Source organism: Cydia splendana, chromosome 4 (genome assembly GCF_910591565.1).
Source record: "Cydia splendana chromosome 4, ilCydSple1.2, whole genome shotgun sequence".
NCBI classification, from domain to species: domain Eukaryota; kingdom Metazoa; phylum Arthropoda; class Insecta; order Lepidoptera; family Tortricidae; genus Cydia; species Cydia splendana.
Window position 1 is genome coordinate 6,223,405 of NC_085963.1, and position 9,311 is coordinate 6,232,715.

Consider the following 9,311-nt stretch of genomic DNA (forward strand, 5'->3'; position numbering starts at 1 on the left):
ACACCCCGCTTCTGCTTATTATCACATGTATTGGTTAGACCAGAGGTTCCCAAAGTTGACTGGGCTCCGACCCACCAAACAAATACTGCCAAATTGTAGACCCACCTCTTGGCCGTCTTAAAAAGGGGCATTAAACGTTATTGGTAACGGTCAGATTCCTTAGTAGATTCAGGGCCCACTCAGTATGCGCTCGCATACTGAGTGGACCCTGTTTGGGAAATGCTGGATTAGCAAATTAGGGTTGGGACAAGCAAATAACTATATTTTTGGCGACATTATTAAAGCATGGAGTGATTGTGTTGTTCCAAATAAAATTATTTCCTGTCGAGGGTACGGTAGTGACATGACAACTAGAGTTGCCCGAATATCACCTGTTTCCTTTAGAATATGTATTACTACTTACTTATGAACAGAGTTGTATTTAGTGTAAGGATTGTAGACACGTAATAGATACGCACAAGGAATTATGTACTGTGGAGCCACTAAAATAGATTTCCGTTATATATTACCGATTATATAGCTATCGAGGTATATATTATATTTATTATATTGATGTTGTACCTATGTCGTAGACGCAAAGTGTTGCTTTCAGAGCCTGTTTATACTTCGCGATTTTATATGAAATTTACAGAAAATGTAAAAAAAAGATATATGAAAGTGATCTTCATCCGTTTTACCTATATGTTTTGAATGTGATTGACGGTTGTCGCTAATAAGACAATAACTTCAGAGGACATATTTTTAGCATACCTACTCAATTACCTACATATCGGATCATGCATTTCATGTGGCCAACATCATAGCTTATTTAAGATTAGAATCGATTGTCCAGAGATATTTTTCTAAAAACGCTTTGTATTTTGCTGATATTGTACGAATCCGCGTCAATACATATTTTAAAAATAGTAAAACTTGCTTAAGCCGGTAATATAATTATGTGTATGTATTTATACTGTTACTGTTCTGAAGAACTCTTGACTATACTGTTACGGCAAGCGTTTGTCTTAGTTGGATTGGATATTTGTTCTTTTGGATTGCCTTTATCTGACTCTAAATCTGTAATTACACTATTTAATTTACCTACAGTCAGCAAAATATGTTGTGGCGCCAAAAAAGAATTCAAAAATTCAATTTCTAAAGTTAATATAGTCAAAATATAGAGATATAAAATGTCGATTGAAATTAATAATCCGAGCACACTCTCATAAGACTACTACCGAGAGATTATTACAGTGGAATCAGTGGATATCATTTTAAGCATCGATTAAGCGTCGTCAGAAGCGGGTTTAGTTACATATTATGCTACCGGCTTAACCACACTTAACATAAAAACTACAAATATTTCTATTGACCCGAGATTCGACACATGCCAATAAAATTAACTAAATTACCGTTATTATGTTACCGTACTTATAAGAAGTAAAGTTGCACGCGTTTTGTATGTCGTTGGTTTCCAGTCCATAGCGAGTTGATAGTTTGGTGCCCAACCGGTGTCGCTTGTCATAGGTTCTATTGTGTAGATTTACTTTGTTCCTCAAGCTTGGATTAAATATTACAGTAAAATAATGTCTTTTATTCGTCAGCCTTTGATCCTTGACTTGAACGTCAATGATCACTTCGTCTTATTACCGTGGTAAGGTAAACGTACTAGTGCTCGACATGCTAATGCCCAATAGATGACACCGTGCTGTCACGTCTATTGACAATGACTTAAGTTTCAAGATGACATGTACTGGGGCCGCGTCGAGCACCAGTACGTTTACCTTAGCTGTTCCATCCATTCCATTCCGTTATTAATCCCTATAAGGGCTCATTTAGACGGTGCGAGTTTTATTACATTTCGATTTATTTGATCGCTCAGCTGAATTTTGTAACTTCAATAGCCCGTAATGTGACTAAAATCGCATAAGAGTTCACGCACCGTCAAAATGAGGCCTAAATCATGATGGGTAGGTATAATCGTAGAGGATATTTCGTCAAAAACAAAGGTAGTTACCAAATGTTTATTTTCGCTAATGGATACAATATAGTTACATGTCAACAATATGTATAAATAACTAGGTTACCACACCTAACATAGTGGTTCCCATGAACAGGTATACAACGCTTCGATTCCACCGACATACAGGGAGAATCTACTGAACATCTCAAGATTTTCCAATCGGAAGTTGAACAAATATTTGAGACCCTCAGTAGATCTACACACCTAAGATGAATTTGGAATTAACTTATCATAAACAACAACCTAGTTGAAATAAAATGAATGGTGCACTTATGTTAGGGGAAAGACGTAACTATGATATATTTCATTTGACGGTACACTAAGGCCGTATATACAAAGACGCAAGGCGGCTAACGTGGCGCAGTGCGACTAAAATTCAACCGTATATGGTGGTGCATAGGAGCGATAATTGAGAAACGTGTGCATCTTTATAGACTACGCTCGCTTGACGCCGCACTGCGTATTAATAGACGATCGAGGCTTATACGGAAACGTGGCGTACTGGTTAACTAGATAAATACTGCACTGTAAGTGTACCGTTCAAGAAATACATAGGATGGGTGAAATGCAAGGGACAGGCTGTGAGTATTCCAGTTATTGAAGACCCAAGTTCCCCAAAGTTACGCTTTTAAAAACATTGAGACGCTTGCTTTATAAGGAAGGTAGGATAGAAACACACTTTAACGGCGCATTTTCAATAGTCAAATAAGAAAATCCTTACCGGGCTGGTAGTGCCTCTATTCCGTGCTATCTTAAGGTGACATTCGGATGGCAAATGCAGCTGCATTACTGTTGCGAGATCACTGCTGCAACCTTCACGGGGGCGCACTATCATTTTCCTTGATAAAATGAGTGACGGATTCAACGTTCTAATCGCAGCAGTAATGCGGCCACGTGTGTCATTTTATCAAGGAAATTACAGCTTGCAGCATTAATTAATGCCACAACCGCCGAACGTCCGACTAATAATAATTATTTAGATTTTCAGTATTTTAGCAAGCGACTCGATGCTTTTGACCCGTTGTGAACAATCGGCGAAACAAACTGCGAATGACAACATTCAGTTCAGTCTTGAATATACTCTCTAAATTGACTAATCGATTTCCGTATTTATAACATTCAGCTTTTGCCCGCGGAAACATTACAAGGATACATTTGTTAAACCTTAGTCTCTTTGATATTATGAGTTTGGATCGCGTATGACTACATCATGTCTATTACCACTGGTCTATTTCGAAGTTATCTGACTTGAAAGCGTCATAATAAAATGTTAGTACCTACAATAATTTATGACATATTTTACGGGTACTTTTGCTTTGAGACAACGCTCGGGCAAAGATGACGCCTGACGGAGCTAAATGTTTGGACCTTGTATGATCATTGAACTTGTAGTAGGTATAAACTTTTGTTATGCACATTAATAGGCCCGTTTTGAAAATAAGCTAATAAATAAGTAACAAATGAATCTATATACACTCGCTCGCTTCTCTCGGGTCAAGATAATTATAATTTTTCCGTTTCGCGGACGCAAGCTGCTGTTCGGTTGACAATTGCACATTCGCACTTACGTAGTAGGGATTATGCTAGGTTACTGATCATTATTCGATAGTGAAAGAAAAGCTCACACTAAGTAATATTAAATATAAAATGTCTAGTATATTCAATGGTTGTTTAATTTTCTCGTAGTACAAAGTAATAAAAACTACCACTCAGTCTAATTAATTTTAAAAGTTTATTTTATGTTGGGTATTATACGACTACGATCAAAAAAATCGAGATGTTCGGGTATAAAGTGGACGGGCCTACTGGTTAGTGGCGTTATTATGCAGGTTTTAGATTGGTCAAATTACCGTATGCACCGTCACGTATTAACTTATTAATTAAATAATTAATTAATTAGTTAAAGTTTATTGGATTTTGGTTCAAAGTTCGTCAATACATACAAATCAAAATGAAATAGTTAAATTATAATTATGGGATTTTATTTTATATTTTTTTATTATTATGCTTACGTAACAATATTATGAAAGATAAATAAAGACAATAAATAGTACGAGCGAAATGCACCGATATTTATATTTGTTTATTTTTAAAAATCCATTTATAAACACCCCCCAAATTAATATACTTTTGGTGCAGGCCTGTTATATCGATTAAAGTGTAACAAGATATTTTTCGTTACCCACAAATAATGAATATGGAATTTGTTTTTATGTTTTCTGTTATTTGTTTACAAATAAAATATAGAAATTAGTTTTTGTTTTCAATATTATTAAATTAACCCTGATTTATATATTTTTTTAATATTTAAGTATGTATTTTTAGATAATACGTGACAAGCAGCATGGTTTCGAATTAAACTTTACAGGTAATTTCATACTACTTTCTAGAGTTATATTCGTTGTTGCTATATTTATAACCTTTTCTCTCAGTAGCGAATCCGCAAATAGACACTCGAAGCTAATTATTATCTAGACAAGTCAATTTTGACACCTGTCACGCACTAGGCGGTGACGGGTGTCACACAACACTTACACTGGATTGTTTTATTGACATCACAAGCTTGATAATAACTTTTTAATATACATATATGTATTTTTTAAAATTTATCCCTAGTACTTTCATTAATTTTCATATTTTTTTTTTATAAAAACTTAAATTATAAAATAATTTTAAAATATGTGGGCTTAGCACTGGAGCACTGCGAAAGTATCTCGCGCATTTTCTACACTATTCGTCTTTATCTATTTGTATTGATTGGAGATGGACGGGTAGTCTATCAAGGGCGAGATACTGGCCGCGTAGCCAACATGCCAATCGCTTACGCTCCATAGCGATCGAAACGCCACTGTCACTGTCGCACTAATATGGAAGAGTGATAGAGAGACACAAAGCGTTTCGTTGTCGAAGCGATAGCTATTGTAACGTTGGCTAGGCCGGCTGTTACGGCGCTTCTGTGCTAAGCCAACTGACATTTGTAAAAAAAAATAAGGTTCGAAAAATGTACCTATATACATATATCCAGATGTTTTTTTTATCGATTTTAATTGCTGCTGTTGCTTTAAATTGACAGATACTTATCCTACCGAGTTATATAGCTGCTACAATCCAGTGTAATGTTCAAAGCCATACCTCCTATCACTTATAACCGATAGCCTCAAACAGCCAAAACCTACAAAGTCTACCCAGTCAGGTCGTAGAATACACTAACAAACTGTATATTTAAAAACAAACTTATCTTAGCTGACAAACGACATACATCCATACTCAGTGTTTGGTGCTGCTCATGCTCAACACATCTTTCGGCACCACATGTAATAATATTGTACCCTTATACGTAGCGTAAAACCACCAAACTATAGTCCAAAAACTGTCTACTATCGTCCAAAATGAATCCGAATATCTTTGTTATAGACTTGAATAGTGGCAAAAAACTATGTATGTGTATTTAATTACGTATTAAACATGTAGACCGTACATAATTAGAGTTAGACCAACAAAGTCTGCAGCCCAATTTTGATAGCCCACGCAGTGCAAGTGTTATTTATACGTCATAATTTCATAGAAGTTTGACGTTTAAAATAACACTTGCACTGCGTGGGCTATCAAAATCGCTGCAGGCTTTTCTAGGTCTAACTCTATTTTCCATCGTATTTTCACGGAAACGTACGAACGTGTCTTGCTATATTATAGAAAATACGATGGAAAACAATACTACACACTACAATTGTCATCTTAAGTTGCAGTATTGGTATAGTTGGTCAGTTTTACGGTGCGTATTAGAATCATATACATACAGGGTGATTCATGAGACGTGAGCAGGACTAATCCTGCACACTCAGTAACTGATAATTGATCGATCACCGTCGTATTTAGGTGAAACAACCACACTTTTTCCTATTTTTTTACTTTTTGGTGAGGGCAAATTTAATTCTCTACAATCATGGTCACCCTACAAGACCTAATTAATAAACATAAAACCTTTTTAAACGTAATGACAGCATTTTGATTACCAAGAAAATAAACTGTCAAACTTGACTGAGTACAAGTTTTCAAAAGTAACCAGACCGTGATGACAGTGATGACACTCAATTTGACACAGAATATCGGTAGTTTAGTATTCTAATTGTGGGGTGACCATGCATGTCGTAAATAAATTAATAACTTTTTTTTTCAACACGACTAGAAAATTAACGTTAACCTCACTAATACTGATACGAAACAGTTGCTTTTAATTAACGAAATGCGTAGTGTTAGTCCTGCTCACGTCTCCTGAATCACCCTGTATATGATTAATGTATTCTTTAGGAATGTACGCCTTCATTAGGATTATTTTTCAGTACTTAATGAATAATAGTTGTCAAATGTCAATTGAGATAAGTTACTTATCCAGATCATATCCATTATTGTTGACAGCACAAAATAGGATTAAAATCTACTGTTAAAAACATTACTTAAAATCGCGTACCTTCATAATATCGAGTAATGGTTACATGCTATAAATTTTGCTAAAAACCCGTTTGTTCGATAATTTAAGGTAAATAATATTTTCGCTACGAATTGACCTCACACAAGGCGAATATAATAATTGTATATACATGTATACAGTTTCGCACACAAGAAAATAAGTTAAATCTACTAGTTACATAAATATCAGATCTAGAGTAATACACTTAAGCATGTAAATGCAAAACAAAACATTACCTAGCAAATCATGCCCATATATCTTTACATATACTTTATCAATAACTTTTTGTGACGATTAAAATACAGTACTTAATAAAAATATTGAACTCCCACAAAAATCTCGATAGTCAACAATTCAATTCATAAGAAAGTCCTTAATAAGTAAATATAGGTAGAGTACTAAGTACTTACTAGCATCGGGTAAAGTTTAATAGGCCAACCTAGGGCCTATTTCTCGAACGCTATTAGTCTAATATTATTACTATTATTAGTGTCTCGCCATGGTAACCCATACGACTTGACAGTTCGTGGGCTAATAATATTAGTCTAATACCGTTCGAAAAATAAGCCCTAGCAATAAACAATTTTACTTCATATAATATTATCACTTTCAGCTGCTTCGCGTTACTATTTCTCAATATAAAATATTCTATGGTTTCACATACTATTTTTTATACATTTTGGTTGCAAATTACTGTGGCCTCGGAAATTTTACCCCTTCATAAACAAAATTATAACATAGACTATTTTAGTACAATAATATTGATAATACTTTATTTATCAAGCCATTTTCTATCCGGCCGATTGTTAATCTTGATAAAATATGAACGTTTAACAACCAAATAATTATATGAGATGAATTCATTTCCGATAAATTTTAAACATAGGTATAATTAATATAGCAATATTTAATTTCACTTAAATTTAATGATATGATGCAAGCGCAAAATTCTCTAATATATATAATAGGCGTATTTCGATTAATAAGAAAACTTAGTTAAATCTAACACTTAAATATAATTCGAATTTCAGTCAAAATCATAGCCTCGCCACAAACGATAGCAAAAAATATATTTTGAAACGTTTTATAAAGTAAGTAAAAATCGACTACACTTTATAATTAAAAACAGGACAGCTATAAACATGTCAAAAATCCATACTAATTTATTGTATAATATCGTCATTACCTCGAGTCGTGATAGTTTTGGTTCAATTGAGTTTCAGTTAAAAATCTTTGGTAAAAATAATCGGTACCTACTTATTAATATCATGTTAAAATTATGGAATCAAAAATCTAGAAAGTAACAGTACAGATAATATTAATTAATTATATTATATTAAAAAAAAACTTACATAAAACGGTTAGACGACAACGGTTTCACTCACTTGAATTGCAATATGTCGCCAATAGCGACTAAAAATTCAAGTGAGTGAAACGATTGTTGTCTAAACAGTTTAAAATATGTCCCACGAAAGTTTAATTTCGATAAAACTACTTCGTAAAATTGTAACATATTCGATGATCGTAATTTACTAACAGAAGTACCACTTTGAAATGATCCATTAGACTTTGTGATCACATACATTACGTTTCTTTACATCACTAACCGAACAAAGTAATCGGTCTAACGGATGTTATATCGAGTCTTAAAATAAGCAAGCATATATAGTAATACTGAATATAAATGACTCTTTCAAAGTTCCTTCTACAGTACATACTACAGTTAAAGTTATGCATGGACAACTTTGTTTTGCGAACATTTATAGTGACGATTCTTTCGTCACCATGAATAATTCCATTTCTAACCGAGGTTAGAGAAAATTAAATATTGCCGACGCGTATAACTTTAGTTGCAGTACTTTTATCCCCTATTCGGACAATGTTACTTGTTCTTTAAAACATCTTAGATCTTGAGAGTAGGTAATTTAGAATCAAAGTACTTATAAAATAGATTTGAAGTATACTTAAGTAGAGAAAATCGCAAGGAAGACGAGCGACATTGATGCCATAGGATAATTGAACCTGAACCGGCGTGCAAGACTGTATAGTCAGATGTAAAACATGGACCCATTCTACATGGATGCTTGACCAAAATTTCGCAGGGATTTGACGTTTATACCTATCTGAAAAAACACTAATAATATTTTTAAAAGTTTTATATTAATGAATTTTTGTCAATTTAACGCTATATGATGCGCAGATATAAATTTTTCAAGCCAAAAACGTAGAATTTTAACATTACTTTATGCTGTCGTGTACCACTCCAGCAGGGCGACCGCGGGGTGAGGTGAATATTGTTTTATGATTAAACTCATAGTATAATTATTGTAGTTCATATTTAGCATCCATAGAACAGGATAGCCCCTCTCATATGCTATACTGCAATTCAATATTATGTTTAATCTCTGTTGAGATATCAAATTGTAAGCCACATTTATTACCGGTTCAGATGAATTTGAAAACTACTTTAACAACACATTCACTGACAACGACCCGCTAGGCGGGTGCTCTGTACGTAGGCGCTTTTCGCAACATACGGTATTTCCTGTTATCATTTACGCTCGTAGCGCGTAGCTCGCGCTGGCACTGAATGTGTTAATATCAATAGGACAGTAAATCGTTAGACGCTAGAATAACTGTAGAAAAAAAACTGAGTCTCCTGATTCGCTGTCTAAATTTTGAATAATACTAGCCTTTGAAAATGTTAAGATACCGTAAAACGGGGTGAATAGACACAATTTTCAACTTCAAGGACGATTTTCGCCAATAATACAAATGATAAAAGTAAAAAAAAATATATCATTTTTTGAGTCTTGGTTAGTTCTTCAATTTTGCATTTGT